The 24,770-nt window shown below is 35.9% G+C and overlaps 1 protein-coding gene across 2 annotated transcripts in view; it reads right to left on the bottom strand.

The window, feature by feature from the left end:
- The window catches only part of SPOCK3 (SPARC (osteonectin), cwcv and kazal like domains proteoglycan 3), a 495,328-nt gene that overhangs the window by 441,282 nt on the left and 29,276 nt on the right, over positions 1 to 24,770 (bottom strand). The window lies entirely within an intron of this gene.

The raw sequence follows: 24,770 nt of genomic DNA, 5'->3' as shown, positions 1-24,770 counted from the left end.
CTTCAAATAAGAACTATAGCCTATGGTTCCCAAATTATATCTTTGTCCCGTTTACTCCTCAGTACTCAAGATGAGTACTTATATCTAAATGCCTGCTGAATGGGGTGCCTGGATGTCTCCGTTGGTTAAGCGTCCAACTTCGGCTCAAGTCATGATCTCACAGTTTGTGGGTCCGAACCCTGCATGGGGCTCTCTGCTGTCAGAAGCACACTGCCCACTCCAGATACTCTGTCTCCTGATCTCTGTGCCCCTCCCCTGCTCATAGGCACATGCACATGCACATGCACATAGTCTCTCTCAAAAATACACATTGAAAAAGTAAATAAATAAATGCCTGCTGACAAATTTTGATGTCTACCACAAATCTTAAACTTAACATGCACAATAGAAAACTTGACTTTCCCCATAAGCCTGCTCTTCAGCAACTTCCCCATCTTGTTTAAAAAGCAACTTCCATTTTTTAAAATACATGGGACAAAAAAAAACCTCGGGTAAATCTGGTTTCTTTCTTCCCAGGCTTACATTGAACCTGACAGCAAATCATGTCAGTCCTCCACCAAAATATATCCCAAGCCTGACCATTCCTCACTAACTCTGTTGCTACAAAGCCCTCATCTGTAAAACCATTGGTAGAATGTTCTAGCTTGACTCCAGATTTCTACTTTTAGTCTGTTCTGCGAACAATTTGATCAAATGATACCTCTGTTTAAAACTTCTAAGCCTCCCATCTCTCCAAGATAATGTGACCCAAAACACTTGACTTAGCTATAAGGTTATATTACGATTTAGCTCCTTAATGTCTCCCTGACTTTATCTTCTGCAATTTCTGCTTCCACTTCCTCCATTCCAGTCACAAAGACGTCTTTGGTGTAATTCAAATTCTCATACTCCCAACTTAGTGCTTTTTCGCTTGTTTTGTCCTCTAACTAAAAAGCTACTCAATGAAATATCTGTATGGCTCCTTCATTCTTTTTTTCTGAGCTATATTATTATTGTAATAATCACCCAAGTTAAATTCATTTTTGCTTATATTTGTCTTCCTCCACTAGAATGTAAGTACCATGGGGTCTTAATATATATATATATATATATTTTTTTTTTTAATTTTTTTATGTTTATTTATTTATTTTGAGAAAAGAGAGAGAACATGAGCACTGCCAGTACGGAGCCTGATGTGGGGCTCAAACTTGCGGACCATGAGATCATGACTTGGGCAAAAATCAGGAGTCAGATGCTTAACCAACAGAGCCACCCACGTGCCCAGGAGATACTGATACTATTTAATATTTCCACCATGGTATCCCCAGGACATGCGTATCAGATTCTCAGTAAAGAACTGTTGGGTAAATTAAAACATAGCAAAAAAATTAGAACTTCATAATTTTCTCATCTATTCTGTTTTATCCTATCATTTTATGACTTCCTAAATAACTTACTGTGCAGAGTTACAACCCATAAAGTTCTAGAAAATTTTATGTTTTTTTTTTTATATGAAATTTATTGTCAAATTGGTTTCCATACAACACCCAGTGCTCATCCCAAAAGGTGCCCTCCTCAATACCCATCACCCACCCTCTCCTCCCTCCCACCCCCCATCAACCTTTAGTTTGTTCTCAGTTCTCAACAGTCTCTTATGCTTTGGCTCTCTCCCACTCTAACCTCTTTTTTTTTTTTTTTCCTTCCCCTCCCCCATGGGTTCCTGTTAAGTTTCTCAGGATCCACATAAGAGTGAAACCATATGGTATCTGTCTTTCTCTGTATGGCTTATTTCACTTAGCATCACACTCTCCAGTTCCATCCACGTTGCTACAAAAGGCCATATTTCATTTTTTCTCATTGCCACGTAGTATTCCATTGTGTATATAAACCACAATTTCTTTATCCATTCATCAGTTGATGGACATTTAGGCTCTTTCCATAATTTGGCTATTGTTGAGAGTGCTGCTATGAACAAAACTAAAAGGCAACCAACGGAATGGGAAAAGATATTTGCAAATGACATATCGGACAAAGGGCTAGTATCCAAAATCTATAAAGAGCTCACCAAACTCCACACCCGAAAAGCAAATAACCCAGTGAAGAAATGGGCAGAAAACATGAATAGACACTTCTCTAAAGAAGACATCCGGATGGCCAACAGGCACATGAAAAGATGTTCAGCGTCGCTCCTTATCAGGGAAATACAAATCAAAACCACACTCAGGTATCACCTCACGCCAGTCAGAGTGGCCAAAATGAACAAATCAGGAGACTATAGATGCTGGAGAGGATGTGGAGAAACGGGAACCCTCTTGCACTGTTGGTGGGAATGCAAATTGGTGCAGCCGCTCTGGAAAGCAGTGTGGAGGTTCCTCAGAAAATTAAAAATAGACCTACCCTATGACCCAGCAATAGCACTGCTAGGAATTTATCCAAGGGACACAGGAGTACTGATGCATAGGGGCACTTGTACCCCAATGTTCATAGAAAATTTTATGTTTTTTTAACAAAGTATTAGAGAATACATTGCACACACTCTTCCTTTGTTATGTTTTCCTTAGATATCAAGTTTGAATCCATGCTTAGCTTCCTAACCCTCAAAATACAACCACAGAATGCAGTATCTGCCATTTTTTCCAGCAGAATAGGAATTATGCATAGTTAAGTATGATAATATGAAGCCAGAATTAACACTACCCCCACCTAGCCCCACCTAATCCTCTCTTATTTATATATGAGCAAAAGAATGCCAAAAGGAGTTCTCTGCAGCCAAAAGAAAGAAAAAACAAATAGCTATTGTTCATGCTCATGCTCAAGGATATTTGAAAGGAGTAAGAAGTTGATGGGTGAAAAGCTACATTATGAAAAACACACCCCACAAGTACTTGTCAAACAAAGTTCTTGTTTCCTTTCTTACTTATTTTTTGGTAGATTGTGCCATTTATCTCAATCCTCTACATGTTCTTGTATTCACATTCCTTCTGTGGCTTTATCATTGACAAAGAGGAGGTGCCCTTCACTTCAGGCTATGCCAGGTACTTGATTTGACAAATAGCATGAAGCAGAAGTGATAGTGTGTCAGCTCTGAGATTAGAATCAAAGAGACTGTGCAGGTTTTTGACTGTCCTTTTTTACCCTTGGTCATCCCAACGATTAAAGCTGGCCTTGTCTACTCTGATGGTCAAAGAACAAAGAAGGCTATATGGAACAGGGCAACTCCGACCCAGCCCACACAATTACAGTAACAAGCAAAGTCTCCCAGCCACAGCAGCCTGAAGAAAGTGCTAGGCTGTGCTAAGCCCAAGCCAGCTAAGCCACATATATTTGAAGAATAAATGATCACAGTTTCAAGCCACTGAGTTTTGAGGTAGTTTGCTATGCATCAGTAGCAAGCCAATATAATCTTCTTTCCAAAATATTCCTTTAAACTTCCTAAAAAAGATTTCTTCATGGTAAGTCAAAAAAAAGTTCACTCAAGTACAAAAGTATGAAATGACTTCCAACCAAAGTTTAGGTTGAAACAGCATGAAAAAATGACACTTTTTAAAAGAAAACATAATGCATAGTAAGAATTTCTAATGAATGATCATATAAAAATATGGATAAAATGTGATACTGAAGAGCTTTCATGATAAAGAAGTCTGAACAAAACAAAATAGGAATAAAGAGAATGGAAGACTTGTAATATTCAATGTTAGGATTTTATTATTCCACAAAGAATTTGTGTATACAATAGCCACATAAAACTATAGTTTGCCTAAAAGTGAATCCTCATAATAATAAGAGTTATCCTTTGAAAAATGTAATGAAGAGAAGCATATAATTTACTAGACTGTAAATAGGAGATGATCTAAAAGCCTATAATAATAGTGCCAGCAAATAGTCTTCAGCCAAGAGAGCTTACTAGAATCAATCTAACATTACTCTCAGGGCCCACTGGAAAAAAGAAGAAAAGATATAGAAGCAGTATCTAGACATAAAAACTTTTATTAAAGTTTGTCATAAAACAGTGATTGAAAAACGTTTTTGAATATCATACCAGGATCATTTATTTGAAGCCCAAATGGCTCATGAGTTACCAATATGGTAATAAATCAAAAGGGTCGTGAAGGTAATTTTTTTTAATTCCCATTTGTTCTTGTTAAATATATATACACTGAAAGAAATTAGCCTTTTTATGTGCACATTGAACATACCTCTTAGAGACTTCAACTTGAAGGGACTTGGAAATTAATCCCCTCTCACACATATGCCTATATTCCTGAAAGCATCATACATATATTTGAACATCGGCTATTTCTTTAGTCTGACAAGAGAATATATCACTAACCTTAATTTGGAAATAGCCGATTCAGTTTTAGGTGGCATATTTCAACTCACGGAATTCAGAGGGCCAACAGCATGAACATCGGTTATCTGTGTTTCAAATGTTCCAAACTCGCTATGCAGCATTCCCTCCTATCATAACTGACATTCTCCAGTATCCAGCAAAAAACTATATCCATCCAGGATTCAGAACAGATCATTTTTACTGAGCATTCCCACTGAACCACACACTACTGTAGGCACTTCACCAGAATTTTCTCCTTTAAGACTCATAACCACCCTATAAAACAGATTCTACTATTATCTCCATCTTATAGATTAGAGAAATGAGTATTAGCTTTGCCAAAACAAGGCTAGAATAATATACTGGGCTGACGGATTCTCTTAGCCATTATATCACAATTCATAGTTCTTGAAAAGAAGAAAAGAAAAGAAAAGAAGAGAAGAGAAGAGAAGAGAAGAGAAGAGAAGAGAAGAGAAGAGAAAAAAGAAAGAAAAGGAAAAGAAAAGGAAAGGAAAGAAAAGAAAAGAAAGGAAAAGAAAAGAAAAAAACAGATGTCACCAGATTTCATATTAGGAACAGTCTGATTTGAAAAAAAAAAAAAATCTTGAAAATGTTCTTCATTTAGAAGCTGAATTAGTTATTTTAGTTTTTTCTCGGGAAAAGAATAAAATCTATCGTTAATGCCCTTTATATATGGAATATATGGCAACCTGGTGGTGAAGGGACAGAGCTAGTCTGGACACTTACTTGGCAGAAAAGGAAATAGAAATTATTTCTAGTGATGTCTGACAGTTAATTTTAAGTCGTTTGAGCCTGTATTATGCAAACTTTCTATATTTTCAACAAGTTGGCTATGTTCACCAGCTTTGTATGAGTAATATTTTACTTGCTTTGTGCATTGTGGCTGGCTACAAATCAAATGTCTGGGTTCTACCTCCAGGTGAATATGTTAAATGAATTCAGCAGAAAGAGGAGACTAAAATGTGGCAGTGATTATGACAGTGTTAAGTTCTTGGAAATGCACAAAAATCTTAAGAACTTTCTTAAGGTATTGGACTTTCATCAGGACTTGAAATGAGGGAGAAGGAGTGGAAAACATTTTTAATTAAATATTAACAGATGGGCTAAACTCAGCTGACAAATATGTCATACATTCCCTTTTTACTGTAACATCCTCGACCCTTGATAAATGAGTCGATCAGCCATCTTCTCCTGGCTTCCAAGAACACTCATTCTCCCAGAAGCAGGTGCCTCACCTAGACCCAGACATTTGACTGTACAGTGGCTCCTTCTCTCCAGCCCTCTCCCTTAATTCATGTTTGCCTCTTCTGCCCTTCTTCTCTCCCCTTTCTCTTTATCCACCACTGAACCAACTCTAAATTATCCAGAGCTCTGCCATGGCCATGAGTCAAGATTCCCTGTGCAAATGCCGTCTGTTGTGTGGGTTCAGCTCCTACAAATAATTGGGCTGATTAGAAAAATACAGTATGCAGGGAGTTGCATCTCTAAGAAAAACCAACATAAGTTGAAGACCTCCATATTTCAGCTTAAACCAGTAGTGTGGAAGAGGCAGTCCTCCATAGTGACAGCTTCCCCTTCACACGAATTGGAATTTAGATCCTGACAACACACACTGTAGGAAAAAAATTTATGTGCTGACTGAAGGTAAATCTAAATACAATTAATGACCACTGAATTCAGTGTTCCAAAAATAGTGTTTTTGTCCATTCTTAACTTTTTATAATAAAGTACCTTTTCAAATAAAAATGAAACATGTTATATCTTTCCTTTCCCTCTTCTTTCGTCAGGGTTTGGATACCCATACACTGATCAACACTACTGTATTAATTAGAGTAAGAGTCAACTAAATGCTTTTTAGTATTTCCAAATTTCATAGGTACATCCTCAAAAATAACATATACCCCATGCTTCCCCATTTACTCAGATTTATTTTACAATAGTACTCTAAAAAATAAAAATATACGATAGTAATATTAGGAAAAGGAGAAATATGGAAGAATAATTTAGAAGACCCCCATAGCATGTAGAACTTCTCTTTAAGATAAGTATTCTTCAGTAAAATAAAAATCACATGAAACAATTAATTATAAAATTTTAGACCTGGATATTACAACTCAACTTATGTTCATATGAAAACATAAATGCAAAATAAAAATAAGATATAAATTAAAAAATCCAAATGTTTATTTTAGGTTTAAAAATACATATTCCGGCTTTACATTTTTCATGTTGCATCATTAGTTGTTCATATTTATTTTATTATTATTTTTTTGTAAATGTTTATTTTTGAGAGAGAGAGAAGGAGAGCTCGTGAGCAGGGAAGAGACAGAGACAGAGAAAGACAGAGAATCCCAAGTGGGCACTGCATGGACAGCAGAGAGCCTGACGCGGAGCTTGAACCCACAAACCACAAGATCATAACCTGAGCCAAATTCTGACGCTTACCCAACTGAGCCACCCAGCCGCCTCGTAGGTGTTCATATTATAACAAATCTATTCAAGACAGGGATCCAGCTGTAGGATATAAATATACAATTATAAAATAGGCTAATAAATTATAACTTTATAACTTTATATTGATTTTTTTTTTTTTTAATTTTTTTTTCAACGTTTTTTATTTATTTTTGGGACAGAGAGAGACAGAGCATGAACGGGGGAGGGGCAGAGAGAGAGGGAGACACAGAATCGGAAGCAGGCTCCAGGCTCTGAGCCATCAGCCCAGAGCCCGATGCGGGGCTCGAACTCACGGACCGCGAGATCGTGACCTGGCTGAAGTCGGACGCTTAACCGACTGCGCCACCCAGGCGCCCCATATTGATTTTTTAAAAATACAGTTCATAGAGTTTCAGAGATCATCTCATGCCCCTAAAGCATCCAACAAAAGCCATCTTAGTTATGATGGTGACCTTCCCATTCATCCAGGACACCATGCTCCAATTCTATTTTGCCTTCTGTATTCAATGGCACAAAGCTTTGCCATTTCTTTCTAGAAAGGAACTTTAAGGTTCCAGGATTATTTTCTACCCAACAACAATTTGCCAGATGGCCTCCCTCATTTTATTCCTTTTCCTTTTTTATCAGCAAGTATTGATTTTCAGACGGCTCTTTCTTAAGTGCTTTTCTCGTGATATTACTTCCCTAATCATGAAACTAATGTGTTCTCCACTTTCTGCATAATCTAACACCCTAACATTCCATTTTTTTCTCTCATACTTTTTCATAGTCTACTTTCCATTCCAGTCTAAACTTAGTCTCTATGCCCCAATATACATACATATACACACATATATACATAGATCTTGAAATAATTTTCATATTAATGTTTTAAGTGTTTTAAATTTTATTTCCAAATTGTATTAAAATTTGGAACCCAGCACAGAGTTAAAAGAAAGATACGTATAGTTGGAACATCTATGCTTATTTGCTGACTTGCAATTCCAAGGTCTTCCAGGATTTCTATACTTATTTACATTTTAGAACAATAGAAATGAATATTCATCATGCAAATAAACAGATCAGCCAAGTTTCTATATAGTCACTTGCTCCTCTACTCCACTGTTCATAACATTTGAGTTGGCTAGTCTATATGGTCAAGTGGGTCACCCCGAACTGTTAAGCATGTGTGCCTGGCTATCTATGATGCTGGCTTTTTTTTAATATGTTTTTAAAAGTTTCCCAGAAAGGAATATTTTCTCAATTCTTCCCACAGGGATGAAAATATTTACCTATGTAGGATTTTAAAATATTCACTAATTCTCCAAGATTTACAGATAAATTCCATTTTTACTTAAGAAAAACAGGATTCTTGTTATAAAAGATGTTGTGAGGAAACAGCACTGGACTGGTAGTTGAATATCCCTAAATTCTAACATAAGGCTCTGTCTTGTATCTCCTGGTGATTCTAGGTAGGAAGTTTGGCTGATATGAAACTAAATCAAGAATATGCAAAAACAAACAAACAAACAAACAAATAAAAAGAAACAAAAACCAGAACGAGTGACTTCTGTTTTATAAAATAATCATTTAGTTATGTTTGTGATTTACCCTCAAGCAATCCCATAAAAAACTGCTCAGAATTATATAGTGGAATTAAATGTAATGTTCTGATTAAAATATTGTGATATTCATGTAAGTAATTAATATATCAGACTGATTCATGGTAATATACACAAAGCAGCATTATATAAAACTCATACCCACTTAATTTGACCATTTGATAAAAAGAGATGCACTTCTCTAAAATTATTGATCAGAGAATTATATATGTATAAAGATGGAAGTTCATAATCAAGAGATTTTTAAATGAAAAATTATTACAATAGTACATAGTATCTTCCTGTTTAATAAAGATACTAAAGAATGTATAAAAACAACCATAGCATTGTTTATAATTTAAAAAGATCTGGCAAAAGCCTATAACGTCCAGCAACATTTCACTGATTAAAAAACTTATGTTATATCTAAATGATGAAGTACTTTGCAGCTATAATAAAGGAGGCAACTCCATTTTTCCTTCTATCAAACAATCTTTGACAAATGAGATAAATTTCCACTACTGCTTAGGATGTGGAAAGCCACAAGAGAGCACTGTCACTGCCCATAATAATAAGACATATAATCTATAAAATCAAACATTTTAATCCATCAGAAAGTTCTGCGATTATAAGGCAACCAGAACTGCATTCGAGGAAAGACAAGATACCCGTCAGTTTCCCCTTTGACAGCAGCCAAAGAAGAGGAGCTGGCGTAAAAGTGGGTAAAAAGAAGACAAGACAAATTTTAACAAACTATCAAAGGTTAAGTGTAGATTAGCATGATTGTTTCGAACCCATAAAAGTCCCAGCATCAAGATGATTCTATATCCACTCACCAGCACTTTTTCCCAGGACACCACTGGCTGCACACAAAAAAGCCTGAGGGAGCAGAGGGAGTCCTGAGAGAGTTCTTGCCTGATATTTCATGAAAAGACTGACAAAATTTGATCATGCACAAAAAACACCTGGGGAAGCACATGTGTGCCCCAGATTCGGCATGAGTACAAGGTGCTGGCTGACGACCACTAGGGGACAGCCATAACAGTTGCCCATGCTCCGTATCCTGTGCTCATACAAGGAAAGAGCTGTCTGCTCCTAGAAGAGGGACTATGAAACATGCTTATGTGTCAGATCATAGTCTTTCTGAAGAAGGACATGAGATGACTCCTACTGAAGAAAAGGCTGGGAATACCACCCGCTCTAGCCAGTCCCTGACCTGACACCAGGCTAAGGACGGCTGCCTCTGGGAGATGAGAAAGAAATCAGCCAGCCCACCTCAAATAATAGTAGGCAAATCCCATTTGCCATCAATATAGGAGCAAATCATCTTCTTGTACCCTGGTTCCTGCATGGATCTGATGCAGAAGATTCTTACCAGGCCAGGCCATGAAAGACACTTTATTTTACCTTAGATAAAGTGCAAATATAAGGTAGATGTGGATTGCCATGCAAGGGTGAGACACAGAAAAAAAGATTGCCCTGCGCTGAAATACTATCAATCACTTAAACATATTATTAGAGAACTCAACCCCTAAATAGAAAGATATATATAGTTTTTCAGTGCAAAGAGAAGATTTACCAAGATATAACATATCCTAGACCATAAAATGTGTTCCAATAAATTTAAGAGAATGGAAATCATAAAAAATATTTTCTCTGAACATAAACAGATTAAACTAGAAATCAGTAACAGGAAGACCTATAGAAAGATCCCCAAATATTCAAAGATGAATAATGCATGTCTAATTACACATATGTAATTCGCACATGATTAAAAAAGAAAAGAACATTTTGAACTAGGTGCAAATTAAAACACAACATATCAAAGTTGCTCTGGAAATGCTTTGCCAGTTTCTTACACAGTTAATAATATGCTTATCATATGATCCTATTCCCAAGTACTTAACCAAATGACAGGCTTATTATTATATAAATGTTTAAAAATATTCATGAGCTGAAAGAAATTTTGAATGACCATTAACCTACTCTAGTATATATATATACACACACACACACACACACATATATATATACTATTTTTGCCTAAGAAAAATATTATGTCACATTGAACCTACTGTTTGCAGCCTCTTAATCACTTAAAAACATACCAATCTACAATATTTTTTAATAGCTGAGCACTCTGATACACAGATATGGATTAGAATATATATTATTTTACTTTTCAGTTGCCTGTGTTTTGTTCCTTTTCTTTTTGAACTATGTAAAACTGCTATAATTAACATCCTTAATATATTAGATTGTCTATTGCTATATAACACATTGTCTACCAACTTAGATTAAAACAACAAGCATTTACTAATCCTACAGTATCCATGTGTTAGAAGTCTGGGCATAGCTTAGTTGGGTCCTCAAGTCAGGGTTTCAAAAGACTCTGATCAAAGGTGTTGACCTGATACATCCTTGCTGGTGTTCAGGGTTCTCTTCCAAGTATAAATGGTGACTAGCATAATTCAGTTCCTCGCTGTTGGAGGACTGAATGAAGTCTTTGCTTATTCACTGGCTGTCAGCATAATCTGCAGTGATGCTCACAGGCCCTCTCACAACCTGCCGACCTACTTCCTCTGGGCCAGAAGGAGAATTCCCCCTATAATCAGCTAAGGTGCAATCACATATGATGTAGGTAATCACAGGAGTGACTATCTCATCACGTTGCCACAAAATGTAACCTAATCACAGCAGTGACATTCCACCACCTTTTCTAAATATCACTGGCAAGAAAGCACACCACAGTTTCCACCTGTACTCAAGGGGAGAGGATTATTCAAAGGTGTGACTCATTAGAGGTTACCTTAGGGTATGTCTACTACCATTGGGTAAACTCACTGTATAACCATGATAATTTACCCAATCAAATCTTGAACCTTAGGATGAAATGTTACACACATTTTTAAGGCTTTCATTCATGTTGCCAATTTACCATTTAAGAAGGGTAGAATTGGGGTGCCTGGGTGGCTCAGTCAGTTAAGTGTCAGACTTCAGCTCAGGTCATGATCTCACAGCTCGTGAGTTCGAGCCCCACATCAGGCTCTGTGCTGACAGCTCAGAGCCTGGAGCCCGCTTTGGATTCTGTGTCTCCCACTCTCTCTTCTCCTCCCCTGCTCAAGCTCTGTCTCTGTCTTTCTCAAAAAATAAATTAACTTAAAAAAAAAAAAAAAGAAGGGTAGAATTAAGGGGCGTCTGTGTGGCTCAGTCAGTTAAGCATCTGACTCTTGGTTATCAGCTCAGGTCATGATCACAGCATGGAGCCTGCTTGGTATTCTCTCTCTCTCTCTCACTGTCTCTCTCTCTCCCTCTCTCTCTCTCCAAAAATAAATAAATAAAGTTTAAAAAAAAGAGGTAGAATTAAGTTACAAATCTATTGAAGGGCAGAATTGTGTCCAACTTTATAAATTCATTGATTTTACTGTCACAGATCTAGGAATACACTCAGGGCTATCAAAAAATGATACTAGAGGCAAAACAGACATAACACTCATAAAATTAAGAATTTAATTTGAGTTTATACACCTTAATTTATGATATGTGAAATCTTACACTACTACTTAAAGATAAGTGAATTTATAAAGAAAGTGAAAATAAACTATTAGGAATTCAAGTGTGAGAAATCTGTGGTTCATTAATTTTATATTTCTACATAAACACTTGAAAGTTAAATCTCTTTAAAATTATCCGAAGGTTGCACTCTAATGTCTTAATTGCTTTTAATCAGAAAAAAGAAGCATCAAACCAAAGTGGCAATAAATTTTTATAAGTCACTTAAATAAAGTGAAAATAATTAAGAAACATGATGAACGTAAGTTTTCATTCACAAATTGGCTATTTCCATTCCCAAGTTCACTTAATGTACATGTTACGTTTCAAGGGTGTGCTTGAAATATAAGCATGCTAAATGAGATGAGCCCCCAAAAGGCCTTTGCAAAGAAGCATCCTGATCCTAAAAACAAACATTGCTCTCCCATTACCATCCACAGGGGGCTGATGCAAACTGCAGAAGTCCTGAATTTAATGCTAACCCCTGGCTCTCTCAGCCTGCAGGCGGATCAGTGAGTGGCTTTGTGGGGCCCTTAGCAACTCTTTCACTATGTTGCTGATACAGCTTGTCTCAATGAAGAATATCTCTTATAGTCCTTTGTGTTGGCTTATTTTATTTTACATTATACATTTTTAAAAATCAATGTGTGTGGCTATCCTTAATTCCCTCCAATATGACTATAATCAGATCAGGAATATTTATAGCCAACTATAGAAATATGGATCTAGAAAAATATATTTTGTTCTTGAAAATAAGAATATCAAAATGGGGCTGAGATCCATTCAGTCTTCATTAATGCAATTCTAAAATCCTCATTACTTAGCATTAAAAAGCAATAACAAGGGCACCTGGGTGGTTCAGTAGGTTGAGCTTCTGACTTCAACTCAGGTCATGATCTCACGGTTTGCAAGTTCAAGCCCTACTTTGGCCTCTCTGTTGTCAGCACAGAGCCTGGTTCAGATCCTCTGCCTCACTCTTTCTCTGCGCCTCCCCTGATATCTCTCTCTCTCTCTCTCTCTCTCTCAAAAATAAATAAAACATTTAAAAAAAACATATTTCTGTGGCAATCCATGTCAACATCTCCCAAACCAGAGTGCTGAAATGGCTTATGACCCTGCTAAGTGACAGCCCTGTCCAGTAATTTGGATATCTAGAAGATGTCTCAAAAGTTTCTGGAGAAAACAATGAACTCACCTCGTTGAACCTACAGCTTTTTAAAAAAATGAACATTCATGGATGTTTCTAAGCAGATCAGTTCACAACCATCTATAAGAGGACCCAATCTCCAAATGCAAAAATGTCTTTAGATTTTTACGCAGAAGTAACAAAGTCTGCATTTAATTGATACAATGGCAGAATACATAATCCACTATTAGGACCTTGCATATAATTTTCACATAATAATGTCAATAATTATGGAAGACAGTAGTTTTTCCTGTTTGTTTTTATTTGTATTTTTCTCTGTTCTTGGATCATTGGATCCTCTTTTAGATGTTGTATGGGTCCATGTTCTGCATCTCATTAGACTGAGCTCATCTCGGCCCAGTTCAGTCTCCAAGAACCATACTTTAAATCTGACAACGAAGATCGCAGCCCACTCAAGTATAGACTTTAGAGGGTCAATACTTAGGTTACAAAACTGAACTCAATCAGTTAATGACTGTCATGTAGTAAGTTGGATCAAAAGTAATAGATTTCAATCCTGTTTTGTTGTTGTTGTTGATGTTTATTTACTTTTGAAGGAGAGAGAGACAGAGCATGAGCAGGGGAGGAGCAGAGAGAAAGGGAGACACAGAATCCAAGGTGGGCTCCAGGCTCTGAGCTATCAGCACGGTCAGACGTGGGGCTCGAGCTCACAAACCGTGAGATCATGACCTGAGCCAGTCAGACGCATAACTGACTGAGCCACCCAGGCACCCGGGATTTCAATCCACTTTAATCAGGCCTATAAAATATATAGCCCTAAAGCTTGCCTTAACTTAAGAAGGCCCCAAAAGATATTAGGTGGTACCTAAAAACATCCTTCACATTTTACCGAAAAGATCTCATACTTCATATTGAGTTGCCCACAAGTAGATTTTTGAATACATGAAATAATTTGTACAGAATCTTCAGAAAAACATCATAAAAGATGAAAATGCATTCAAGTTAAATGAGGGCAGCATGGGATCTGTTGTTGCCTGAAATTTTAAATACATGAAATCACGGAAATCATTTTTAAGTTGACAAAATATCCAAGAAGAATAGGAGTTATGACTCTCAAAATGTTAAATAATTTTGTGCACCGCTCAGGTGCCTCTTCTGGGCACAGTCACTGATCACCCAGCTGTGAGATGTCAGCTAAAGATGGCCATAGTTGGGGGTGCCTGGGTGGCTCAGTTGTTTAGCGTCCCACTTGGGCTCAGGTCATGATCTCAGAGTTCATTAGTTCCAGCCCCACAGGCCTTCCATCGGGCTCTGTGCCGACAGCTCAGAGCCTGGAGCCTGCTTAGGATTCTGTGTTTGTCTTTCTTTCCACCCCTCCCCCCTTCAAGTGCTCTCTCTCACCCTCTCACTCTCTTGCTCTCTCTTAAAGATAAATAAACATTAAAAACAAATTAAAGATGGCTACAGGGGACTCCCTCTGCAGACACTGCTTCCATCAAAGGCAGCTGCCTAACCAGTGGTTACATCCCAAACCTGGAGCCAGTCCATATCCAAAAAACTAATCAATGCACAGCAGCAAAGGCTTGGCCCCCTGCCTCACATGGTATAATCCTTAAGGGCCATTTTAGTTGCACAGTTCCTCAAACTATTGACTAATCCTGCCGTTGCAAGTTCATTCCAGGTCAACTTCCCCTCTCCCCTGCTTCCTTTCTCCCTGACAGGTGATGTTACAAAGAACACTCCCAGTAAACTTCCTGCACTCAAATCTGAGTCTGCCTCCTGGGAACCCAACCAATTATAGTATGTATGAAATTTTAAAATATAATAACTTTAAGGGTCAACACACACAATCATGGTTATCACAGGATGATGAAATCATAGGCAATATTTTTTCTTCTCTGTGCTTTTCTGTACTGACTATATATTTTATTTTAAACCCTGTGTATTTTTATAGCTTTGCTTTAAAGAGAAATAATCTTGGGGTGCCTGGGTGGCTCAATTACTTAAGTGTCCGACTTCAGCTAAGGTTGTGATCTTGAGGTTTGTGAGTCTGAGCCCTGCCTCAGGCTCTGTGTTGACATTTCAAAGCCTGGAGCCTGTTTCAGATTCTGTGTCTCCTCCTCTCCCTGCCCTTCCCATGCTCATACTCTGTCTCTCTCTGTCTCTCAATAATAAATAAACATTAAAAAATTTTTTAAAGAAAAATAATCTCTCTATAGAGAAATTTTACATAGAAGGGAAACAATGACTGCATAATTACTAAAAATGCAAAATAAAAAAGCCCATGCAAAATAAAAAATATACAATGTATGGAAGGTCGATGTTTAATAGTAAATGTTTGTCTTGGAAAAGAGAAGACATAATAAATGCCTTCGGATATTTGTGTAGTTATTATAAAGCCAAGAAAGTATTTCTTCAGAAGGCAAATCAGTACAAATGCATGGAATTTGTTCATTTGTACATTGGTTGCACACAATGAAGCTTTTCCAATAATCACCGCCTGTCTGAAAGTTCAGGAGGCAAAGGAGGAGGTACATAGGGGATTCATCTACTTGATGGATTGAAATCCTGCTTAAAATGGATGATCAGCTTAGAAATTTCTATGTATTCAAAGGAATACAATGTTATCTCGTCCTTGCTTAAACACATAGGAACACCACAAAGAATGAATCTAGTCAATTCCACTGACACAGGTACAATGCAACTATGAAATATGCTCTTTATGTTGTTTAAGGATGCCATAGTCACTCATTAACAACCAAATCCATAGGCTGAAATTACAAAATGCAAAATACAGCAGGGGATGCTATACTGAAAAGGCAATTGACTCCATCCGTCACCAGATACACCGCAGAGTATTCTCCACAAATATCTTTTTCATAGATTTTTATACTTAAGCATTTTTACTGTAATAACACACATATAATATTACAACAGATAACAGCTATGAACAGTAAAGTCATCAGATAATGAGCACAAACTGAGAAGCAGAAAAGGTCAAATGATGCAAGCTGCCTCCTACAGTTGCTGACTTCACCACCACCCAGGAGCCTGCAACAGTAACTTTGAATTTCTAACCTTGGAAGTAGAAAAAACAACCTGGAAATTTTGTCGAGTTATAAGTCACTTCATATGAAATAGATAAAAAATTATTTATATTATTAAGAGCAAAAGTGCCCAGAACTTTTCATTGACAAGAAATAAAATAGATCCTATTTCTATAGTACCCTGTATAGTACTTCGTCCCAAACACAGCCCTTCTGCAAAAGCCACCCTACTGTGGCCCTGCACTGACACACCAGCTATAATTAAACAACTTAATTCTAACTTTGTTGCACAGTTTATTAAAGCTTCTTATCAAACTTTGAGACAATTGAGCTGAGTAAAACTTCCTCCTTGGGATACTGGCAATTTCTCCTTGGTAGCACTATGGAGAGAAAGGAAAGAGAAGAAAAGGAAAATGAAAGGTATAAAAAGAAGACCAAGAAAGAGAAAATAAAAATGCATTCTTTTAAGAATTAAGAACGTAAGAGATTTGAAAATCAAAACTATATTGTATGTATTATGTTTTCTCTTTTTAAATTTTTTTTTTTTTTTTTTTAGTGTTTATTTATTTTTGAGAGAGAGAGAGTGCAAGAGGGGCAGGGGAAGAGAGAATGGGACCCAAGGATCCACAGCAGGCTCCATGCTGATAGCAGGGAGCCCAATGTGGGGCTCGAACTCGTGAATTGTGAAATCATGACCTGAGCTGAAGTGGGATGTTCCCACTGAGTCACCCAAGTGCCCTGTATTGTCTTTTTTTCTAATACTAGTAATGAACATAAGTATTCCTTGTTACAGCATTTTACTGGATTAAAACATATTTCCAGGGGTGCCTGGGTGTCTCGGTCAGTTAAGTGTCTGACTTTAACTCAGGTCACGGTTTATGAGTTCAAGCCCCATTTCGGGCTCTGTGCAGACACCTCAGAACCTGGAGCCTGCTTCAGATTCTGTGTCTCCCTGTTTCTCTGCCCCTCCCCTACTTGTGCTTTCTCTCTCTCTCTCTTTCAAAATAAATACACATTAAAAATAATTTAAAAAAAGATATTTCATACAATGATGATACTCTTTCTTGGTCATCTAAAAGAACAATGTATAGTAAACAAACTGTATCCAAAAAATATACAAAATATATGGGAGTTGAAAAGAAAAAATATATGAAAACTGATCACAAAACCTCTCATATTTTCCTTAATGTAACTGATGTACTTCTTAAATTGAAATCCAAAACCATTACTGAAAATAAACAGCCCAAACGAATGACTGCCTGGTTTTGCAAGAAGAATACTATTTAATTAGTAGACATAATTGTATAAACGTATGTAGTGAGTGGAATATAAAAATGTATTCTTGCATAATAATCACATTTAAACACATTTTCTGAATTATAACAGAAGAATTCAGTTATTTTTTTTTGTCCAACAATGACTACCAACACGGGGTTATTTCATCCATTTTGGATATTAAAACCAAACATTTCACCTGGTTGTTATGTGACATATTCAAAGTCAGCAATATAGTAGAATGATATTTAAACTAGAATATCTTTTAATGATCCCTGACTAAAGAAGTTGAGAGTTGTACCTGCAGATATTTCCAGAATAAATGTAGTTAATGATATGATTAGAAGTATTACTTCTGTAGAGCAATTTCTCAGTTCCCAATACCATTATCATAAGCTCATGAGTGTATAATTTTCTTCACCTTTGTTCAACTTTATGAACTTTAATGCATAGACTAGAATTTACTGATCTTTTGGTCAACTCAATGTATTCTGTCTTCCAAAAATAAATGCAAAGTTTTAAGTCACAAGGAAGTAAATGTTATTTTGTAATTACATAACCATTATCAGAACCCACTTGTTGTCCTAATCCAAATGTTCAATACATTATTGCATTAAGTCTCAAACTTTCCTCTTAGATGCCATACCTTGCCTGTGCACTTGAAACAAGTAATTTTCAACAAATCATGTTCCAATTACACAGTTATATAACAACAACTGCAATCCTTTATTTATTCTAACCAAATAACATTCTGACAGAAGTGATGTTATAGTTTGGGTATACTTTTAGCTGATAGATTTGGATATGGATGTAGATGGATATAAGATATAGATATGGATATGTGAGAAAAAAAGAAGACTGCATTCATGACATTTTACACAGGGCACACAAAATGTAGTCAGGTTTGTGAAAATGACCATTTAATTAGTTAGCAGGTAACATAGAAGCACACTTAATAGCTCACTGTGGTTTTGATTTGCATTTCCCTGATTTTTGTGATGTTGAACATCTTTTCATGTGCAATGAGATATCACCTTACGCTAGTTAGAATGGCTAAAATTAAAAAGACAATAAATAATGAGTGTTGGCAAGGAAGTGGAGAAAAAGGAACTCTTGTTCCCTATTGCTGGGAATGTAAATTGGTGCACTGAGTTTCCTCAAAAAATAAAAAATAGAGCTGCCATATAATCCAACAATTCTACTACTGGTTATTTACCCAAAGAAAACAAAACACAAATTTGAAAAAATATGTATGTACCCTACGTTTATCGCAGCATTATTTACAATAGGCAACATAAGGAAACAACCTAAATGTCCACCAGCAAAAGAATGGACAAGGATAAGGAAATATTATGCAGCCATAAAAAAGGACAAGATTGTACCATTTGAGACAACATGGATGGAGCTACAGTGTATTATGCTAAGTGAAATGAGTCAGAGAAACACAAATACCATATGATTCCACTTATGAGTGGAACAAATGAATGAAACAAGCAAAAACAGCATCAGACCTATAAATACAGACAACAAACTGATTGTTGGCAGAAAGAAGGAGGGTGGGCCATTGGGCAAAATGGGTGAAGGAGAGAGGGAGATCTAGGCTCCTGGTATGGAATGAGTAACTCACAGGGATGAAAAGACAGGATAAGGAAATAGCCAATGATATTGTTATAGCAATGTTATGGGACAGAGAGGCAGATGGTAGATACATGTGGTGAACATAGTGGTATGTATAAAATGGTCAAATCACTATTTGTACACCAGAAACGAATGTAACATTGTGTGTTAATGATACTTAAATAAAAAAATAAAATAAAATAAAATAAAATAAAATAAAATAAAATAAAATTGAAATAAAAATGAAATAAAATAAAATAAAAAAAAAAATAAAATAAAATCTTCTCAATGGGCTCTTTGAAATACGTAGTGATAAGATTAAGTCCCTGGAGGAGGGAGGGAGTCCACATTTTGTGGACAGTGAGAAATGTTATCTGACTTTTATTTGACCTAAATGAAGTTCCATGATGGTGTTCACTAAAAATAGATTTTTAAGAATCAAATACAATTTTGGAAGGTTTTAGTTCACTTGTCTTTAACAAAGAAATTTTGTTGTTGATGGTGACTGTAGTAGTCATGCTTTGTATTTTAAATAAACATGACATTTTTAGGGGAGCTTGGGTGGCTCAGTCGGTTAAGCATCTGGCTTCGGCTCAGGTCACAATCTCATGGTTTGTGGGTTCGAGCCCTGCGTCGGGCTCTGTGCTGACAGCTCAGAGCCTGGAGCCTGCTTTGGATTCTGTGTCTACCTCTCTGCCCCTCCCCCACTCACGCTCTGTCTCTCTCTCTCTCTCTCTCTCTCTCTCTCTCAAAAATAAAATAAACATTTAAAAAAATTTTTAAATAAACATGACATTTTTTTATCACACACACAAAAAAAGCACACCTGATATACCTGAGGTTTTTTTCCAACCAATGCATCAGGACATTTGGAGATACCACAGGAATCCTAGCATCTATGCTACAGACCTGTTCAAATAGTCTAAATGTCATTATTTGCCATGGAATGTATTTTTTAGACTTCTCTTAAAAAGCACACTGTCCAATAACAGGTGTAACAATAATTCTCAGCATTGGCCTCCTGTTAGAATAACTGGGAGAGTTTTTAAAAATTGCCAACTCCTTCCCAGGTTGTTTACTAGAACAATTAATCAGAATCTCTGGGGATGTGACACCGTCTACAGTGGTTTGTAAGCTCTCTAGGTGATTTCATTGTGTAGCTAAGGTGCAGAAATATTGCGCACAAAAAGATTAATAGTTGAAATGAATAGAACTGGGGTAAAACTTAGTGAAACATTATTGTTACTCTTCTTAAAATTTAGAGTGTGAGATTCTAAGAAATGAAAAACCATTTTACATGTATGATTTTGTTTCTTTCAATAGAAGTCAAGCCTCCAAAGCAAAAAATAAAAGCATACTGTCAATATCAACTATGAAAAGTAGGGATCTGCATGTTTCCCTCCCAACTATGAAATAATGTCTTTTCATACTTTTGATGTAAGAACCAATCCTGAAAGAGTACAACTATTTAGGGAACAAAACTGGGGAGACTACCTTTTTTGATTTCCATTCATCCTCAGTTCAAAACCAAAGATAAACAATATTAAGATACAGATTAAGAGATATATGAGGCCATATGGCCTATATTGGAAGATTTTGTAAGATTATGATTTTTTCTCTCCCTTAAACATTCCTTTTGAGATATTTAACTTTCTTGCATCTGCTCTTTTCCTCTATAAAACCTTTCAAATAATAATTTTGTTATAGCAAAATTACTATCAATGTGTATATAAGTAAAAGTAAAAAAATATGGACAAGAAGGACTTTCTCTTATTATTTAAAAGTTTAATAGTTTTAGGGGTGCCTGGGTGGCTCAGTCAGTTAAGCATCTGACTTCAGCTCCGGTCATGATCTCATGGTTCATGAGTTCAAGCCCCCCATCGGGCTTGCTGCTGTCAGCACAGAGCCTGCTTTGTTCGGAACTTCTGTCCCACCCCCCCCCACCCCTCCCCAGCTCATTCTCTCTCTCTCTCTCAAAATAAATAAATAAATAAGCTAATAAAAATAGTGTTATAGTTTTATATTTTACATTTGTATCTGTGATCCATTTTGAGCTAATTTTTATTTATTTTTAAATATTTATTTTAATTTTTTGAGAGAGCACAAGTTGAGGAGGGGCAGAGAGTGAGAGGATCCAAAGCAGGCTCTGCGTTGTCAGCACAGAGCCCGATGCAGGGCTTGAACTCACGAACCATAAGATCATGTGCTGAGTGGAAGTTGGACCCTTAACCAACTGAGGCACCCAGGAGCCCTGAGGTAATTTTTATATAAAGTATGATGAGAAAGCTGAGTTCATATTTTTAAATATGGATGTTCAATTGTCCTAGCAGTATTTTAAATTGATTTGCATTATTTCAAAAATCAGTACAATCTAATTTTAATAAAGATAATTGTTAATTTTAGAGAATTTGAAAAGGCCAGGAAAGTAAAGAAGAAATTATTCATAATATCATTGCCCAAAGAATAACCACCAATTATATTATTATGTTTTTCCTAATTGTTTTTTAAATGCCTTTGTAAGTTAAATAGTAGGTATTTTTACACATAAACACAAATTATATGTATTTATAAGATTATGTGTTTATTATAGAAAATGTAGAAATTATGGGAAAAGGCACAAAGAAGGAAGTAAAAGTATATATCCTTGAATATAAAAGAGAAAAGATACATATAATTATTCTTAATGTGAATAAATCATACAATACTTGATAAGATTAGATAGTTATTTTACAAGAAAGAAATACTTTCAGGTATTACCGATTATTCACATTTTTTTTTACTATTTTATTTGAAAACTATATTCTGTTAGTTATCAGTAAGATTTAGTAATAGCACAATGACATAACATAAAGTCACAAAGAATTTGTATTTATTAGAAATCTAATATTAAAGAAGCAGAAACTTCCATTTTTTAATTAACTGCCAGATGAGCTTTCTAGAAAAATGTTTAAAAAAAAATTTTTTAATGATTATATATTTTTGACACTGAGAGAGACAGAGCATGAACGGGGGAGGGTCAGAGAGAGAAGAAGACACAGAATCTGAAACAAGCTCCAGGTTCCAAGCTGTCAGCAACAGAGCCCAACGCGGGGCTCAAACTAACGGACCGGGAGATCATGACATGAGCCGAAGTCGGATGCTCAACCAACTGAGCCACCCAGGCGCCCCGAGAAATGTTTTTAAACTGAATAAACATCTTATGTACATTTATTTTTTTTTTTTTTAATTGTGAAAGCTAATTGTGGTAAATACTCTTGGATGCCATCCAAACCAATTCTTCCAAATATCTTCTTTTCTGGTAAAGCACATTTCACAATAAAGATGCGGAAAGTAACAATATAACAGACCCTGCAACCAAGGCAAAAATTTGTGGCCCAATATTGGTCACTGAAACCTGAAAGAAATCCGCTTGGGAGATTATAGAAAAGGTTTTCCTATATGAGAACGGAAGCAAAGATGGAAGGGAACCAAAAGAGGAAATAAGGTGAAGCTGCTCTTCCCACATTTGGACATGTCTTTCTAAGACAGTGATGCCTGGAGCTGCAACAGCCATCTTGTGACTATGAAGACAAAACCGTGCATAAGTATGAATGACATTCTTGCTGAGGATGTGGAATGAAAACATAGAAAAATTGTGTAGTTTTTTATAAAATTTCTGATACTTGAAACAACCAGTTCTATCACAGCTCTAGTTGTGTAAGGTAAGAAATTACAATTACAATTACAGTTGAAGCTACTTAGAATGTAATCATCTGATACTTGCTATTGAAAGTATTGTTAAAAGATACAATAATATTTAAGGTGAGCAATGTTTTAATGGAAACCTTCTCAAGTATATTCTAATATTTCTGTAACATAAACTGCTAGTTTCTACCTAATATTCATTCTCCCCTTGTGGTAGCAAGAGACAGTCTAAGTTTAGATGTACACACAGTTTAAAGATTGTATTTCCATCTCGTGAACTCAAGTCGCTAAGTATTGGCCAAAGAGATACCGGTGAAATCGTTGTGTACAACTTCCTAGGCTGATCGCTAAAAAGTAACTCTGCTCTCCTTTTCTCCCTTCCTTCCCCTTCCCAGTGACTGGAATGAAGATGTCCTGGCACAGCTGGAGATGCCAACAGGAACTACTAGGTATAAATGTGTTGGGAGAGAAGGGGAGAACAAAGAATAATTTGTTCTTCAGCGTGTGCTGGCACCATGTCTGTCTTTGGTTGATGACGTGAGAGAAATAATCTCCTGTTTAAAATCACTCTTCTTTTGGGTCTTTTCCTTTTTTTTTTTTTTTTTTTTTTTTTTTTCCTGTTGCTTACCCTGGATCCTAATGAAAATAATTCCTAAACACACAAAAAAGTGGCATTTATTTTCTCAGCTTTAGTTAGCTTAAATATTTTTAAAAAAGGTTTTATTTATCAACTCATTTAAGCTTTCTACCTGTCGGAAGTTTACATTATGTACCTACGATTCCAGAAAGTATTTTAAAATATGTATATTTACGCATGTTCCAGACACAGGTTGAATACGCAAATCGCTCAGAAAAAAAAAAAAAAATTAGTTCTGCAAGTAAACCTTAATAAATTATTCTACTAAGTAACAGTTGATTTAAAATATGCAAACATTACAGAAAAAGCTAAAATGATTGTGTTTTTCAAAAAGTTCATCAGGGGGAATGATGTTCCCCTTGTTATTACCTCAACAAAAGTAGATGTCTGCTTGGGTAACTTAAATGTCTTGAGGAAAAATAAATACTTCAAGACACATGTAAGATTTTATTTTATTCAAACAGAATATTGCACAAATTGGACATCATCAAACTCAATTTTAAGACCTAAACATTTCTGTTAACAGCTTTCTTTTCTTTTTTAAGTTATAATATATTTTGTTCTGTTTCTGTGTCTGACTTTTTGACCTGTTTTTAGTCTAATGAGCAAGTCGCATGGCTGAAAATTATCAACATGAAATAACCAAGGGGCCAACTGTCAATTCAAAGATACTCCATGGATTTTGTATTCAAGTTATTTTTAATTGTCTGAAATGAAATTATGTGAAAATACATAGCCAATAAAGCTTGAGTGGTTTGATTTATGCAATATATGTTAATATACTATTGTTTTGCTTTCTACTAAAGAAAACTATAAATTAATATAAGAAAATAACATTAGAACAATAATTATCTTTCAATTATGACACTATAAGGCACGTATTTGGTCTAAAATCACTACAGTTACACATAAATTTTATGTGAACCTTTAAATACTTTCATCAGTGATGAGCATAATATAAAATCAATAATGAACAAAATTACTCAGTTATCACCCACAAACCCACGATAGCCCTATTGAAAATATTTATTTTAATATGTCATTTTAAATATTGTGAAGACTTTTAGACATTGTTGAGCAATGGTTAATACTAATGGAAATCTATTTCAGTAAATTAAAGTACAATGATCAGTTTGGGATCACTCATATTTTGAGCTATACAATAAAAATTAAATTCCAGATTGCGTCTCCTAGTCAGTAAAATTTGAGCCATGCTGCTTTCATTTAATTTATGATGAAGGAATGCAAACACATCTTAACGTGAAGCCTAGGAGGCCTGATTTGTAAATAACCTTCTGACCTTTCCTGGCGTTTTTATTTTCTTACTCACCACTCCCTCTAAGTTAAATGCCACCCCACACTTCAATCCCTAGCACCTGGCAAATACATTCTCATTTCCCAATACTTACACCACAGGAACTGCCACTAGGAGACATTTCTAGACCAG

This window comes from Puma concolor, chromosome B1 (assembly GCF_028749965.1).
Source record: "Puma concolor isolate L17-30 chromosome B1, mPumCon1.1.hap2, whole genome shotgun sequence".
Lineage (NCBI taxonomy): Eukaryota > Metazoa > Chordata > Mammalia > Carnivora > Felidae > Puma > Puma concolor.
This window is presented reverse-complemented; position numbering and strand designations above follow the sequence as displayed.